Genomic DNA, 18,290 nt, shown 5'->3' with positions numbered 1-18,290 from the left:
TCCAAAGACATGCTGGTGTGTAGGTTAAATGGCTTCTGTGAATCGCTTCTGACCTGTAGGATAGAACAAATGTAGTGGGTTCACTGGTCAGCGTGGACTCAGTAGGCTGAAGGGCACGTTTCCACACGGCTTAATGGTAAACTCATTGAGGTGTTCAAGATCTTGAGGCACATGGGTAAGGTAAACACTCAGTCTTTTTACCAGAACAGAGGATTCTAATGCGAGAGGGTGTTGGGTTAAGGTGAGAAAGGAGAGATTTAAGAAGAACCTCAGAACAGTTTTTACACTCGGACGGAGGTCCATATCTGGAATGAGCTATCAGAGGAACCTATGGAAGTGGATTAAATTGTAATGTTTAAAAGTCATTTGGTCAGATACATGGATGGGAATTAGAGGGATGTGGGCCAAATGCAGTCAAATGGGACTAGCCCAGTTTGCCAACTTGGACGGCATGGACAAGGTGGGCTGAAGGGCCTGTTTCCATGCAGTATAACTCTGTGTCACATAACCACACCAAAGTTCTTTATCAGCTGGTGGTCTGTGCATCGCCTTACATCCACCAGCCCCACAGTTATTAGAAATGCACAATATTTCAAACTGAACCCGAGAAAGATCCTGGATTGCATCTGTGTATTCCCGTAGAGCCTGTTTCCATGCTGCATCACCCACTAATCTCGCTGTGAAATCTAACTTGGGGCACTATTGGCCTTTGCTGCCACCTGCTGGCCCTGGTTAAAACCCAGTGTTTATTTTTGCTTTCATCCGTAGCAAGTCGATGCCAACACATTTAGTTTTAATTTTAGAGAAATAGCACGGAAACTGGCCCTTCGGCCCACCGAGTCCATGCCAACCAGCAAGTCCTGCACACGAATGCTATCCCACACACATTAGGGACAATTTACAATAACCAAGCCAATTAACCTACAAACGCGGATGTCTTTGGAGTGTGGGAGGAAACCGGAGCACCCAGAGAAAACCCACGTGGTCACAAACTCCGTACAGACAACACCCATAGTCAGGATAAAATCCGGGTCTCTGGCACTGTAAGGCAGCAACTTTACCGCTGCGCCACCGTGCTCCCCATGTTAAAAGAATTTACGAGCAGCCATCAACCGCACACCAAATTGGAATCAAATCATCCTCACCCCCAAGGGACTGGCAAGCAAGGAATTCTGATGATCAAACAAACGTGCGGCTCGTGAGAGCGTTTCTCCTGCTCTATTAAATGAATTCCCTGAGATCCATATTCTCCTCAAATGAATTCACTGGTTTATATTGTCCCTTATTTACAGGGAAGTTTAAGGTTGATTGGAATGACAAAGCAAAGGTGACCTTATCCAACAGTACTTTATTTACCCTGAAGTAATTTCAGGTCCTGGATTTAATCATTAAAAATATTGATTGAAATATTTTAGTAAAACCACTTCTGGGAATAGTGTTATCAAGGTCATCCTCCGAATGCTTCAGGATAACGGCAACAATACTTTAAAATGTAGTCCTATCCAAATCAATATCCAATTCAATGAGTGCAAAATCTGTCGTCCCCCCCCCCTCCCCCCCACCCAAACGTACTTGTAGCAAAACACTAGGTGTGTTTCAGGGCGGCACAGTGACACAGTGGTAGACTTGTTGCCTTACAACGTCAGAAACCCAGTTCGATCCTGACTATGGGTGCTGTCCAGGGGGCGGGAAAAACCCGGGGGGGGGGGGGGGGGGGGGAAGAGGGGACACGTCCCCCCCATGTTTTGAGAGGTGGGGGACATCCCCCCCCCCCAAGTTTTTGTGATCCCGATTTTAAAATCTCCGCTTTCCGCGAGGCAGTGGGGGTGGGACTGAGGATAGAGCGCGGTGATTGGAGGAGGGAGACGTGGCACAGACCTGCCCTTATCCGCAGGCAGGATCGATCCCGGCCGGGTCTCGGGCGCTGTCCAGAGTGCCCCCCACCCCCACCCCACGGGTGGCCAGAGAGGTCGGGAGTCGGACGCGAGCTGTGCCCCCAGGCCCACAGCCAGCGCAGAGAAGTAGCGCTAAACCCAGCTCAACTCTGCCTGTCCCGCCAGGTTAACCTGCCTGGGCTTGCGGGAAATATGGCCAGACAGAAAAGCAGCGCTGGTGTCCCGTCAATCCAGACAGGGCTGTAGTTAAGCCGGTGAGACGGGCAGAGTTGAGATTGAGATTGAGCCCAAAGAGGAGCTCCTCTGGTATCTTTGATTGAGCCTCCGAAGCCTCGCGCGCGGCCGCCAAACAATTATGTCCCCCGTCCCCTCCATGTTTTGATAGTGAGTTCCATTCTTGGTGCTGTCTGTGTGGAGTATGCATGTTCTCCCTGTCACTGCGTAGGTTTTCTCTGGGTGCTCCAGTTTCCTCCCACATTACAATGACGTGCAGGTTTGCAGGTTAATTGGCTTCTCTGAATTCTCCCTGGTGTCTAGGGCAGAACTAGTGTACAGGTGACCATTGGTCGTCGGTGGGCCGAAGGGCCTGTTTCCATCTCCAAACCAAACCAAACCAAACCAAATTAAACAAAGTGCTGGAGGGTCAGGCAGCTTCTGTGGAGTAAATGGGCAGATGATGTTTTGGTTTGGGTTCCTTCTTCACACTTCCTATGGGATTGAGTAGACAGCTAAAGGTAGTGTGTTGTGAAGAATGATGTTTCCACCGAAGGTTTGGGGACAAACACACCAATCGAATCAATGGGAAGCGGCGATGCAGAATTGGTACCTGGACTGACAATTCACTGGGTGATTCTCCTGTGCTGAGAAAGATATTAGGGTAGGACAGGGGAACGGACGGGAAAGGTGCAGCACCTTGTGTTCGGGCTGTTTTTTCCGATTCCACGACTCCTACAGTGCAGACTGATCCTGCACAATGAGACTAATCTCTGGAATCATCTCAGACATTCAGACCGTATTTAGCGGGGAGTTCACGTTTCACTTGGCCTGCCAAGTTATGTTGTTACTGCAGAACAAATGACACAATGTGGCTGGAATGGCTGCTGTCGAGCGTTGATTTCACGGCATGTTAGCCAGGGCAGACTGCTGGCCTGAAGCCAAGGAGAGCTCACAGTAATGGCCTGCAGGAAGGAGACTGATGGCGTGAGAACTCATTCCTCCTCTTCGGATGTTGATCAACATGTTCAGAATTTACCCTGTTTGGTTTTAATTGTGAATGTACAAGTGAAGGAGGCAAAGATCATCTCAAAATACACAGGGGGGTGTACTCCCAAAGTGATCATTCTTGGATTTACATGGGCTTTGGAACAAAGCCTTTGTTCATTGAGGCCTTGTTTGGTGCAACCATTCCGTCTCTGTGGTTGTCAGATTTTTGATTTTTATGCCAATTTAACATGGATTATTGATATTAGCTGGACAAGAAATCCTTCCTTTGGTTTGTGAGGGGCTACATGTTAACACTAAACTTTATGTGCAGGAAGGAACTGCAGATGCTGGTTTAAACCGAAGTTAGATACAAAATGCTGGTGTAACTCAGTGGGAAAGGCAGCATCTTGTGTGTCTAAGGACAAGGTGGTCTATACTCCCTAGAACACACCATTGGGAAAGGGCCCTGTGGAATGAAGTCACATCTGGTGCATCTAATGCAGCATATGCATTGGGGACAGAAGTGTGACCTGCTCCCATGAAGCCCGATCCAATTAGAGTCATAAAATCATTGAGCTGTACAGCATGGAAATAGACTATTTGTCCCATCTTGCCATGCCGACCAAATTAGGCTTGTCCTATTGGCCCCTATTTGACCTAAATCGCACTGAACTCGTGCTACCCATGTATTTCCAAATTTCTTTTCAAGGTCCTAATTGTAACCACTTCTATAACTTCCTTTGGCCACTCATTTCAGACTCCCCCCAGCGTGAAAAAGCTGCCCCCAAGTCCCTCTTAAATTTTTACCCTCACCTTAAGTCCATGCCGTTTAGTTTTAGAGTCCTCTGCCCTGCTTTCTCTGGAACATTGAATGTTGAGGGAGAACTGATAGCAGTATATAAAATGATGAGAGGCATAGAAAGCGTAGACATTCAGAACCGTTTTCGTCAGAGTGGAAATAGCAAAAGGATTTGAGTATAGGAGCAAGGAGGTTCTACTGCAGTTGTACAGGGTCTTGGTGAGATCACACCTGGAGTATTGCGTGCAGTTTTGGTCTCCAAATCTGAGGAAAAGACATTATTTTCATAGAGGGAGTACAGAGACGGTTCACCAGACTGATTCCTGGGATGGCAGGCCTTTCATATGAAGAAAGACTGGATAGACTCGGCTTGTACTCGCTAGAATTTAGAAGATTGAGGGGGGTTCTTGTAGAAACTTACAAAATTCTTAAGGGGTTGGACAGACTAGATGCAGGAAGATTGTTCCAGATGTTGGGGGAAGTCCAGAACAAGGTGTCACAGTTTAAGGATAAGGGGGAAATCTTTTAGGACCGAGATGAGAAAAACATTTTTCACACAGAGAGTGGAATCTGTAGTTGAGGCCAGTTCATTGACTATATTTAAGAGTGAGTTAGATGTGGCCCTTGTGGCTAAAGGGATCAGGGGTTATGGAGAGAAGGCAGGTACAGGATACTTAGTTGGATGATCAGCCATGATCATATTGAATGGCGGTGCAGGCTCGAAGGGCCGAATGGCCTACTCCTGCACCTATTTTCTATGTTTCTATGAAATGTCCAAGACCAGAGGGCACAGTTTAAAGTAAGAGGGACAGAGTTTAAAAAATACTAGACCAAGTGCAGACCCGTTGGGTCTGTTTCCCCAACGGCGTTTGTGGGGGGGGGGGGGCTGCGGCATCACACTAACCTTAACCACCCCCCAAACACACAGGTGGGGAGAGGGGGAGTGAGAAGAGGGGAGGGAGGGGAAAGGAGGAGGAGACGACGGGACAGATTTGGGAGAGAAAGGAGAGAGGGGGGTAGGGGGTGAGAGAGGGGGATGGGGAGAGAGATGAGGGGGGGGGGGGGGGAGAGGGAGGGGGGAGGGGGGGGGGGGGGAGGGAGGGGGGGGGGGGAGAGAGGGGAAAGAGTGGGGAGGGGGAGGGGGGGGGAGAGAGAAGTGGAAGAGTGGGGAGGGAGGAGGAGAGGGGTAAAGGTAGTGGTGGAAGAGGGACAGAGGGATAGGGGGAAGGGGGCGGGGTGAGAAATGGAAGGGGGTGGATGAGAGAGGGATGGGTGGAGTGAGGGAGAGGGGTGAGGAGAGGGAGAGGGGGGAGAGAGAAGGGGGTGAGAAGTGGAAGAGTGGGGAGGGAGGGAGGGGTGGAGGGGTAGCGGAGTGGTGGAAGTGGGACGGGGAGTGGTGGAAGAGGAACAGAGGGGTAGGAGGAAGGGGTGGGGGAGAGAGGTGAAGGGAGGGGAAGAGAGGGGTGGGGGAGGGAGAGGGGTGGGGTAAGGGGATAGAAGTGGAAGAGTGGGGAGGCAAGGGTAGGGGGAGTGGTGGAAGAGGGACAGAGGGGTAGAGGGAAGGGGGCAGGGGGAGAGAGGGAAGTGGTTAGGGTAGAGAGGGAAGGGGGGTGGGGGAGAGAGGGATTGGTGGGTGAGAGAGAGGGGTGAGGTGAGGAGAGGGAAACATAGAAATTAAGTGCAGGAGTAGGCCATTCGGCCCTTCGAGGCTACACAACCATTCAATATGATCATGGCTGATCATTCAACTCAGTATCCTGTACCTGCCTTCTCTCCATACCCCCTGATCCCTTTAGCCACAAGGGCCACATCTAACTCCCTCTTAAATATAGCCAATTAACTGTCCTCAACTACCTTCTGTGCCAGTGAATTCCAGAGATTCACCACTCTCTGTGTGAAAAATGTTTTTCTCATCTCGGTCATAAAAGATTTACCCCTTATCCTTAAACTGTGACCCTTTGTTCTGGACTTCCCCAACATCTGGAACAATCTTCCTGCATCTAGCCTGTCCAACCACTTAAGAATTTTGTAAGTTTCTATAAGATACCCCCTCAATCTTCTAAAATCTAGCGAGTACAAGCCGAGTCTATCTAGTCTTTATTCATATGAAAGTCCTGACATCCCAGGAATCAGTCTGGTGAACCTTCTCTGTACTCCCTCTATGGCAAGAATGTCTTTGAGCATTGGGCATTGTGACATCACACGATGGAACGTTCACCAGGGGCTGGGGCTGGGGCTGCTTCTATGGGTGAGAAGGCAGTTTTCTTTTGAAATTTGGGGGGGAAGGATTTGATTAAAAATGTGTACATAAACACGACGAAATATAATCAGGAGTGGATACTTTGAAAGAAAAGTGAAATCTCTACCGAAATGGAAAAGATCTCGGCGATTCTGCATCTGGATTCGGCGTGGCAAGGAATCAAAGGAAGAAAGGCAGCCGGCAGCCGTACATGTAAATAAATCCATTCTGATTGGACATCTGCGAGCATTGGGCATTGTGACATCACACGATGGAACGAATCAAAAGCCAGAAAGGCAGACGGACGGACGCCAGGCGGCAGCCACACAGTTTTAATATATATAACTAGACCAAGTGCAGACCCGTTGGGTCTGTATCCCCAACGGCGTTTGCGGGGGGGGGGGGGGGGGCGGCATCACATCACTCACATTAACCACCCCCAAAAACACACAGGTGGGGGGAGGGGGATGAGAAGAGGGAGGGCGGAGAGGAGGAGGAGGAGGAGGAATGGGACAGATTTGGGAGGGGGAAAGGAGAGCAGAGGAGGGGGGGTGAGAGAGGGGGATTGAGGAGAGAGATGTGAGGGAGGGGGGATGGGATGGGGAGGGAGGGAGGAGGGAGGGAGGGGGAGGGGGAAGGGGAGAGGGGGGGGGGGAGAGAGGGGAAAGAGAGTGGGGAGGGAGAGTGGAGGGGGAAGGGGGAGAGGTGGAAGAGTGGGGGAGGGAGGAGGAGAGGGGTAGGGGGAGTGATGGAAGAGGGACATAGGGGTAGGAGGAAGGGACGGGTGGAGAGAGGGATGGGGGTGGTGTAGAGAGGGAAGGGGGTGGGGAGAGAGGGATGGGTGGGAGAGAGAGAGGGGTGAGGAGAGGGAAACATAGAAATTAAGTGCACAAGTAGGCCATTCGGCCCTTCGAGGGAAATGGAAAAGATGTCGGCGATTCTGCGTCTGGTTTCGGAGTTGCAGGGAATCAAAGGAAGAAAGGCGGCCGGCAGCCGTCCATGTAAATGGATCAATTCCGATTGGACATCTGCAAGTATTGGGCATTGTGACATCACACGATGGAACAAATCAAAAGGCAGAAAGGCAGCCAGACGGACGGCAGGCGGCAGCCACAGACTTTTATATGATAGATAGATAGATAGATAGATAGATAGATAGATATGCGGGACTTTTTTTTTTTAAACGGAGGGTGCCTGGAACGTGCTGCTAGGGGTGGTGATGGAAGCTGGTATGATAGTAATGTTTAACGTAGACACATGGTGGGATTTGGATCGCATGCAGGCAGAGGAGATGAGTTTATTTGGCATTATGTTCGACACAGACATGATGGGGCTGAAGGACCTGTTCCTGTGCTGCACTGCTCTAAGCTTTTCATCGTGAAGGGCATTCACTTCATCCACACCCCTCATGACCTTGTACACCTCAATAAGGTTACCCCTCACTTTCCTATGCTCCTAAGTAAAAAGTCACAGCCTATCCAACCTCTGCCTAGAACTAAAGTTCCACAAGATACACATATTCCATACATGTCAGTCTGGGAGAAAATGAACAATTCTCAGAGGCACGACACTGGAAAACCCTGTGTTTTGTGATTGAATTTTGTGGACTGCATTCTATAAGGCAGCCAGATTTGCTATTCCTATCACATCCCCTCCAAAACCCATTTCATTTTAGGTCCCTGCACTGCAGTGTATTCCTGTCTGAGCATCCAAAGCATTCTTGTTTTACCTCGTCATTAAAAGCGAATGGTGCAAATTAAATGCTTCACGAATTATCAGTGCTGTAATTGAATGGATCCCCACAGCTCATATTTTAAGGTTATCTATTTCTATCAAATTGCATTCTGTTCTTTGGCTTAAGCATGCATCGTCTGTCATGAGAAATAAGAGCATCTCCAATTCAGCTGCTAAAATCTGTGATCAACTCAGTAGAGAATACTTCCGTGTCCAGAGCTGTATGCTAACTACATTCAGGCTCCAGCATTGCTGCTAATTCCCCCACAAGTCGAGAGCTGCCGTTCACATTGAAAAGCACAAAATTATAAAAGGGTGGAAACAAATATTATGTTTCCAAATGTAAGAAATGATGCACAAGACCTGAGATAGACGTGGGTTTAAAGCCTTGATCACAGGAAAATATAATGAAGCAAGAAATCACAGTGGGGAAACGTACATTTCCGAGGGAGGAAATGTCAAATGCACGAGAGCATAACTTGAAGGAGGGTGGGGCAGAGTTTAAAGGAGAAGTGTGGAGCAAGTTTTTTTTTAAACACAGAGAGTGGAGGGTGCCTGCAACGTGGTATGATCATGGTGTACGCTGCTTTTAAATAGACATATGGAAATGCAGGGAATGGAGGTGCATTGATCACGTGCAGGGAGATGAGATTAGTTCAAAGATACACAAAAATGCTGGAGAAACTCAGCGGGTGCAGCAACATCTATGGAGCGAAGGAGATAGGTAACGTTTCGGGCCAAAATCCTTCTTCCATGGTTTGCTCGAAAAGCCAGGAGTTTAAAATGTTGGATTGGCCATAACTGGAGCACTGCACTCAGTCCTGGTCTCTGGACTTTAAGGACTTTAAGACTTAAAAGTCGCAGCGGATGCGGGCATGAGCGCCAAGGAAGAGCTCAGGGATCAGGGATGTGCTGTGGGGAAAGCTGGGGAAGCTGACATCACTCTTCTTCGAGGTGAGAGGGACGAGAGGGGATGTAACAGAGATACAGAGCGAGGGAGAGAGAGAGTGGAACGGCTGCCATTCATCAATCCCCAGAGTGTAGAGGTTGATTTGCAAAATCATTTTGAGACCAAGTGGTGCAACTGGAAATCACTAGGCTTTAAATCATTGCCAGAAATCCATTGTTTTCAATATTAATCCCTGCATAAATGTTTAGGCTGACACTGAGCTGCAGTTCTGTGGGATACTGCGATGCAGGAGGAGCGGTGTGGGGCAGTGGGGGAGCGCTGCACTGGGGGGGGGGGGGGGGGGGGGGGGGGGGGCAGTGCATGAGGGAACGCTGCACTGTGGGAGGGGCAATGCACGATGCAGCGCTGCACTGTTTTTTTTGTGTGTTTTTTTTAGTTAGTTTGTTTTATTGCATGTTTCACACGCTCGTCAAATTACTTTCCAGGAAGAAAGATGCCGTCATATATTTGTTGAAACCACCTCATTGATTCTTCCCTGGAAATGTTATGCTTTGAACCAATTTAACTTTTAACTTTCTTATCAAAGGTTTCAAAGGTCTTTCATTGTCATGAGCACCAATTACGGTACAGTGATATGCGAATTACCACACAGCCATACGGGGAAAAAAAAGCAACAAGACAACACAACTACATAAAGGTTAACATAAACATCCACCACAGCCGATTCCCCACATTCCTCACTGTGATGCAAGGCCAAAAATTCCAATCTTCTTCTTCAGAAATACTGAAACCAGTTCGCCCCATGGCCACGTACAAATCCAAACCATAACTTCCGATGCTGGGATCACATTTAATGCCCAGATCGATGTGCTCCTGGATCCCAAAATCAATGTTCCCAGTGTTACAGAAGTTGCTATTCCTCAATTCATGCTCCCGAACCTTCAGACCCTTCTCTAAGATTTCTTCAGTTTTGGCTCCTCGAATTGTGCAGCAATCTTCTCATTTCTCCGAATGCCAAAGGACCACACCGTACAGAGAGCTTTTGAATCACCAGGGTCTGTCCAGTGAGTTGCTCCAGCACTTTAGCAGCTCTGGTCAGTCTGTCAGCACTTTCACCTACACAGATGTTCAGACATAGTTTCCAAATGCGGAGCTCATTCATAGGGTATTCCTTCTTGCGGGAGGGGCCGGTGAGTGAGCGCACTACTGCTGGAGGGGCGGTAGATAACAGTGATGTAGAGAGTAGCTCATGAGGACTGCTCACTAGCTGTTGATAGCATGGTTCAGTAGCCCAATAACAGTAGATCATAACATTGATCAATGTATGTAGAGGCTGCAGTGGGTAGATTAGTTGTCATTTTCTCTGCATTACAAAGAGACTGTGTTTCAAATGTAGTGCACTCCAGTCTCTCAATTTGTTTGCTAGATTCCCTCACGTACTCCTAACTTCAACATCCCTTCCCGGAATTTTAATTCCACAAATTAATTCCCAAGGAAGCTCATTTTGAGGTGTCCAAAGTTTTGTTTTGAGCTTTTTTAATATAATTTTAAAAGTTGACATTTGTAGTTTCACACTTAGACACAACACGAATCATTCGACAGACTTTCAGCTGCCTCGTTAATTCAATGACAGGATTTGCCCTGATGAAATAATCCGCTGTGTTGCCCTGAAGCAGCAGAACTGTGCTGGAGTTTTATTACTGTCACGTGTACCAAGATACAATGAAAACGTTGTTGTTTCATTTAGTTTATTGTTACCATGTGTACCGAGGTACAGTAAAACGCTTTTGTTCGCGTGCTATTCACAGTCAAAAGAGTATACATGATAATAATCGATCCGTCCATGGTGTACAGATCCAGGATAAAGGGTATAACATTTACACCGTTTAAGTCCAATTAAAGATAGTTGTAAGGATTTCCAGTGAGGTGGATGGGAGGTCAGAATAACACTCTAGATGTTGAGAGCACCGTTCAGTTGCCTGGCAACAGCTGCAAAGAAACTGCCCCCGAGTCTGGACGAATGTGTTTTCAAACTTCTGTATCTCTTGCCTGATGGGAGAGGGGAGAAGAGGGCGGCTGGGGTGAGAATCATCCTTGACATGTGCTATCCAGATTACACCATTATATACATGAATACAATTGGGGGGGGCACAGGGTGCAGCGGTAGACTTGCTGCCTAACAGCTCTTGCAGCGCCGGAGACCCGGGTTTGATTCTGACCACGTGTGCTGTCTGTACGGGGTTTGTACGTTCTCCCCGTGACCGCATGGGTTTTCATCGAGATTTTCGGTTTCTGCCCACACTCCAAAGACCTACAGGTTTGTAGGTTAAGTGTCCTTAGTGTGTGTACTCTGGTGTTAATGTGCAGGAATTAGTGGTCGGCGCGGACTTGGTGGGCCGCAGGGCCTGTTTCCGCGTTGTATCTCTAAACTAAACAATCATGCTATACACAAGTACAACAGATAGTGCAGAGGGAAAAATAACCAGAGTGCAAGATATAGTGTTACTGTGTTGCAACTACAGAGAGAGTGCAGCTTAAAAAAAAAAAGTGCGAGGTCCCCGGTGAGGTAGGTTGGAAGATCAGGACTACACCCTAGTTTATGGGCGCACTGCAGCAGTGGAAAAGCTGATACTGAATCTGATGGGATATGATTTTGTATCTACTGCCCGACAAGAGCGGGGACAAAAGGAATGGCCGGAGTGTGAGTTAGCCTTGATTCTGGTGGCTGTTTATTCTGCATTATCGGTGGGAAGATTGGCCGGAGACTATTTGATTCTGGTGGCTGTTTTTTCTGCATTATCGGTGGGAAGATTGACTGATTTGACTGAATTAATCTTTACTACAATAATATGACATGCTTACAACCTTTCCCCACTGAGGGTGGTGAGTACATGGAACGGGCTGCAAGAGGAGATAGTTGAAACAGGTACAATAACAATGTTAAAAAGACGTTTGGACACGTACATGGATAGATAAGGTTTAGATAGATATGGGTCAACATGGATAAATGGAATGAGCTGAGATGGGACTGTCATGGATGAGTTGGATGATAGGGCTTGTTTCCATGCTAGAACATAGAAAAGTACAGTACAATGTCTGTGCTCTGTGACTATGGGATTATTTGCAACATTTGTATTTTTTTTATTACATTGATTTCCCTTTGAATCTTTAACCTCTGGTTGAACTAGGCGGCTTGCAACATCTATTGGCAAGTTGCCTCAGTCTTAACAAGGACTCAGGACTTGGCAATGCCTTCAATTTTGCACATTACAGCAGGGTTCTCTGTCGCTCAGTCTGACTCGTCTTGATTTCTTTCCCTGGCATTAACAGGCAAAATATCAATTTACAGCACATACTTTGCCTTCAAAGGCAAAAAAAAACAAAGAAAGATTTAGATTAGAAAGTCAAAAGATGAATGGAATCCTCAAACAGAGCTCATCCACACACACAGTGCTTGTGTCCAACCCTATTTTCCCATTGAGAGTAAATTGCCAAAAGCACAAACAGATTTTGGTTTAATCAAAGATCCTGTTAACGTGTCGACGAATTGTAAGATTAATTCTCCACGACACAAAAAAGATTTCAAAGTCATATTCGAAACTAAAATTCAATCAGACATCCACTGCACTCGGATAATACACGCTGGCCACGTTTGTCTTGTGTGTGAAACCGGGCCAGCACTGGGTTTGATTTATTGATTAATGCTCATTGCGATAGAGTCAGAGTACAGCATCCATCAAGAAGTAAAGTCCCAAGAGTGATATGTGATCCGATACTTTCAGCCGACCTGGGTACCAGAATATAAGATCGAGATCAGACCAATTACGGTGATTATTGTTGCCACTGAAAATCAATGGAACTAAAATTAAGCATAGCTATTGAAGATAGATATTGCTATGATCAGCTACGATGACATTAAATGGTGGAGCCTACTAAGTAGGAAGGAACTGCAGATGCTGGTTTATACCAAAGATATTCACAAAGTGCTGCAGTAACTCAGCATGTTAGGTAGTATCTCTAGAGGAAATGGATAGGCAACGTTTCGAGTTGGAACCCTTCTTCAGAAGGCGAGCCCACTAGTCTATGCCTGATGGGGTTTTTCAGAACTTTTTCTGAACGTTTGCAGCCAGAGAGTTGTGAATCTGTGGAATTCTCTGCCACAGAAGGCAGTGGATGCAAATTCACTGGATGTATTCAAGAGAGAGTTAGATATAGCTCTTAGGGCTAACTGAATCAAGGGGTATGGGGAAAAAGCAGGAACAGGGTACTGATTCTGTATGATCAGCCATGATCATATTGAACGGCAGTCCTGGCTCAAAGGGTTGAATGGCCAACTCCTGCACCTACTTTCTATGTTGTCCTAGGTGTTGCTTCAAATGGAAGCTCATATCTTTGCGATCTGAAGAGCCTGATCTCACGAGGGGACGGGACTGCGATGGAGCAGTTACTGTATCCGTAATTGCCATATATTTCTCTCCCCAACTTACTGAAGTTGGAAACGCCAGTATCACGGAAGGCAGAAGGCTTTTCAATCGAGTTAATTGGGAGCAAGCAGCAAGGAAGAATTCTGAAAAAAATGATGTGGCAGGTAATATCTATTCAGAGTGTCCCCAGGTCAATGGGATTAATCAAGGCTAGAGATTGAGGAGATCCTTGCATTAGATGAGCTCAATTAGAGGTTTACAATACGAGGAGTGCATTGCTGAAAATGTTTGAGACTAAATGTTTCCACAACTACCCTGCATTGGAAACACCAAATTAAAATGCAACGATAGCATTCGTCTTCATTAACTTTGCATCAATCTTTCAGAAGGTTTCACAAACAAATAAACATTTCCAATGGATTCAGGACCGTCGGGTATGGGATGATGCCTGGCATGACTCCATGATGAAGCCCCCTACTCTGGGGGTTTGAGATTAAGAGGCAGTTTTGTTTAGTTACAGCATGGGAACAGCCAAACTACGGCCCATTGAGTTCACACCGACCATCAGTCACCTGTTCATGCTAGTTCTATATTATACCACTTTAGCCTCCACGCTCCTACACACTAGTGGCAAAATACAGAGGCCAATTAACCTACAAACCCCATCTTTGGGATGTGGGAGGAAACCGGAGCACCAGGAAGAAACCTCACAGGAAGAATGTGCAAACTCCATGCGGACCGTGCACCTTTTCTCTATTAAAGTAACGTTATAATGCTTGTAACACTGTATTCTGGACTCTAATACTTTACTTTTTGTACTAGCTAATTGTACTTGTGTATGGCTTGACCGTACTCATGCATGGAGTGATTTGACAGGATATGCCTCTCATAACTGTCTAAACTTCTATCAGGTCTCCCCTCAGTCTCTCCAGAGAAAAAAATTACACGTTTGTCCAGCCTCTCCTTATAGCTAATACCCTCTACTCTAGGCGGCATTCTGGTAAATCTCTTCTACACCCTCTCCAAAACCTCCACATCCTTCCTGTTATGAGGCAACCAGAACTACGCACAATTCTCCAAATGTGTTGCCTAACTAAGACACGAATGTGTCATTAACTGCAAAGTTATGCTGTGGGATAACAGAAAATCAAGGGGCTGAATAACCTATTTGTTCCTACATTACCACTCTATTCTATTAATGGAGGGATTCCAACAATGCAATGAGGATTCACAGTGATGTAATACCATTGTAAATGGATTACCATCTGTGGACAAACCTAATAACTTCACTCAACAAGCAGGGAATTGAGTTAATTCGAAAGTTTGGCATGTCCAATTTGCCTTTCTTTGACTCTCTCTCTTCCCCTCTCCCTCTCTCTTTCCTGCTCCTAATTAAAACCCATGGGAATTTGTGATTACAGACATGAAAACCTGTTGAAATCCAAGTTGGACAAATTATGGCTTTTCTCTTAAACAGAATTCATGCGATAGGTAATTTTAAAGGGGAAACTCAGACAAAGCTTTTCCCAAAAGGAAACTGACAAGTATAATTGAAAAGATGACATTCCTGGGCTCGTTTGTGTGAAACTCTCACTCTCCTAGTTACTTTCATCATTTCCACTTACATTTTGGGTTCACTTTGACAATAAAAGGTCCCCAAGTTGTGAATCTGGTTTATAAAGCAATCAAGAAATCGCAGGAAGTTGTGGATGTCGCCCAGTCGATCAAACAGAACAAGCAACTCCCCACCCCTACCCCAAAATCGATCGATTTACACCATTTGCTGCCTTGGAAATGAAACCAATAAAAGTAAGGACCTGGCCTTTCCCTCTTCTCCCCTCTCCGGTAGGTCAGATGTTATCAAAGTCTGACAGGATCAGCTTCTTCCCCTCTTTTATCAAACTACAGAACAGATAACCGTAGTCTGGTATCCGTAGTTCCAATCTTCCAACCTGCCTCATTATGGACCTTGCACTTTTTCTCTGTTCCTGTAATGCTATAACTCTTGTAACACTATATTCTGCACTCTGGTGGGGGTTTTTCTTTGACTACATCTGTGCTTATGTATGGCTTGATGTATTCATGTATAGTATGATTTGACAGGATAGCATGAAATAAAAGTTCTTCCACTGTTTCTCAACACACGTGACAATAATAAAACACTAGAAATACCAGTAACACGATTCACAGAAATTGGGATCGTTTGTTTCCAAAAACTAATTAAGGGTAAAGATTGTTTGAAAATGTTGATTGCTTTTTGATAGACAAGGAAAGTTGACACCAAAAGGTGTAGATCAAGTTAATATTGCTGATGCAATGCCCCTCCTTCGTTATCTCTAGATTTCCAACAATCAACCACTTGTCTGAGTTTATTAATAGTGGGTGCATTTTTTGAGAGATAGAAAAAATATTATTAAAGAAGTTAATATCAATTTGATATATTTTCCCTCCACTCTATTTCATTTCAACTTGCATGAAATATTTATAATGGAATTGCTTTCGAGTGGAGACTGGATCTGACTTGAAGATGAATTCCGGAAAATATTTTATTCAGTTTCAGATATTGAAAAGTGGAAATGGTTTAATAAAACACAATGGATGAAAAGCAAAGCATAAATGGATGATAGCGTTATACAACATTCTGTGTGCACTGAATGAGAATGGAATAATAGTTTATTTTACAGCCGTGCTCTGCATATTACAAGAAAGCAAGGGAGTATTAATGTGTAGGAGGGAACTGCAGATGCTGGTTTATAAAGAAGAGAAGGGTATCAATCCGAAACGTCATCTATTCCATTTTTCCAGATTTGCTGCCTGACCTGCTGAGTTATTCCAGCATTTTGTACCTATCAAGGGAGAATCAATGTTTGGTCTCTGTTTCAACAGGGGTCTATACAGTAGAGTTAAATTTTCAACACCAGCAAAGCTACCAACATGGGTGACCAGTGCGGTGCTTCTGAATCTAAGGGTCAGCACGTAATCAGACCCTTCAGCCTAAATAGTCTAGACTAACAATGTACTCATCCAAACTAGTCCTGTTTGCCTGAAAGAAAAGGACACAAAGTGCTGGAGTAACTCAGCGGGTCAGGCAGCACCTGTGGAAAACGTTGATAGGTGACGTTTCGGGTCTGGACCCTTCTTCAGAGTGATTGTGGTGGGGAGGGATGGGAAGAAAGCTGGAAGTGATAAGGGGCAGTACACAGGCTGGCAACTGATAGATAGGTGGATACAGACAAGGTTTTTATTCATAGGCAGATGGTTAGACGAAGGCCAGGAATAAAAACCTTATCAAAAAATATCCCTCTTGAGGGTATGTATCTGCCACTTGTAGTTGATTCCCCAACCCTGGGGGGGGGGGGAAAGACACTGTATGTTCACATTGTTCTATATCAATCGCAGTAAATACTATTGTATCATCACATAACATGGAGGCTGCCTTTGTTAATCTTCAGTGGAAAGCTGCAGCCAAAATTCACCAGGATGTTGCATGGGATGGAAGGTTTCAATTATGAGGAGAAACTGGTTAGATTTGTTTTCCATTGAGCGGAGAACATAGAACAGTACAGCACAGTACGTAGTCCACGCTGACCATTGATCATCCACACACACGGTTTCTATGTTATGTTCCACTCTCTCAAACACTCCCTTCACACACGAGGAGGCAATTGATAAAAAACCCGCGTGTCTTTGGAACGTGGGAGAAAATCAAAGCACCGCGAGGAACCCCACGGCTCACAGGGAGAACGTGCAAACTGTACACAGAGAACCACCGAAGGTCAGGATCAAACCTGGGTCTTTGGTGCTGTGAGGCACTAGACCTGCCAGCTGCACCACTCTGACTTCCCCCGTCATTTCTTGGACCACACCTGCACTTTGGTCTTGTTGCCCGTGATCTGATCAGCTCAGCTCTGTGTAACATTCGGGAGGCTGTAGTGATTGTCCTGACCTTTGGACGATCAATAGTCGTTGAGCTGAACAAATGGAGCTCGCCCTCCGAATACAGAATCATTTTAGTAATCACTAATGAGACTACGGTCGGGCTGGACGAGTCTGTGTTCCACGTCTACATGGAGCGTGTGAGATTGCGGCCCCTGTTCCAATGTCTAAAGGGGATGTTCCTTGCCTTCTGACTACATTTCGTACCAACTATCCTCATCTTTGGACACCCTGTGCATAGGGGAAAGGTTAGGGCTGAAGATGTCCTGGATGGGTTGTTCCTAGGCCTGGCCAAGCTGACCATCCACGAGTCATGGCACCAGGCGGAAGATGGCTCTGCCCGAGCCGGCTGTCTGCCCCTTTTCCAGGGTTCTTTTAGAGAGGGACTACGCACTGTCCACGGGCACCCTGGGGGATTTCCAGGACCGCTGTGCACCACGCGGGGTGGAATGTATCCTTGGCAAGAATTGTAGCATAGTTGTTTAATACTCAGTATATTTCATATCGAATAATATTTGTTTTACTAATGTATTATGGTGGTGGGTTTGTTGGTATTGTGGATGTATTGTACATATTATTCTTGTAATAAATGATTAAATTTATTTTTGGTTAAAAAAAACCCCCGAGATTAAACGAGATATTAAAAATACGTACACGTTTTTGGGCTAAAACATGTATAATTGTAAATTGTCCCTAGTGTGTACGATAGTGTTAGTATGCGGGGATCGCTGGTCAGCGTGGACTAGGTGGGCTGATGGGTCTGTTTCTGCGCTGCATCTTTAAACTAAACTAAATTATGATATTAGTAGATTCCCTGTCAGTATCCGGACTCTGCCATCACCACCCCCTGGGTATGTCCAGTCTCGCACGACAGAAGCTTCTGAAGTGCTCGCGTAGGTGGGAGAGTGGGTGCCTGGGAACCCTTGACATTTTGAGCAGAAGACTCGTGGCATCAGGTCAAAAGTGGGCAAGGGGCCATTGGTCTGATTACCACCTACAGACCATCAGCTGATGAAACCATACACCTTCTACCATTGGGAAGGTGGTACAGGAGTCTGAAAACCATGATCACCACGTTCAAGAATAACCTCTCTGGAACCGTCAACCATAGAAGTATAAATGTGGCCACACATTTTCAGGAATACATAAC

At 46.1% G+C, this 18,290-nt stretch overlaps 1 protein-coding gene and 1 pseudogene across 1 annotated transcript in view; both read right to left on the bottom strand.

The window, feature by feature from the left end:
• LOC129711699 (rap1 GTPase-activating protein 1-like) overlaps window positions 1-18,290 on the bottom strand; it is a 280,412-nt gene that overhangs the window by 163,447 nt on the left and 98,675 nt on the right.
• On the bottom strand, window positions 9,229-10,925 carry LOC129711700 (60S ribosomal protein L11-like; annotated as a pseudogene).

The sequence above is a fragment of the Leucoraja erinacea genome, chromosome 30, assembly GCF_028641065.1.
Source record: "Leucoraja erinacea ecotype New England chromosome 30, Leri_hhj_1, whole genome shotgun sequence".
NCBI lineage: Eukaryota > Metazoa > Chordata > Chondrichthyes > Rajiformes > Rajidae > Leucoraja > Leucoraja erinaceus.
This window is presented reverse-complemented; position numbering and strand designations above follow the sequence as displayed.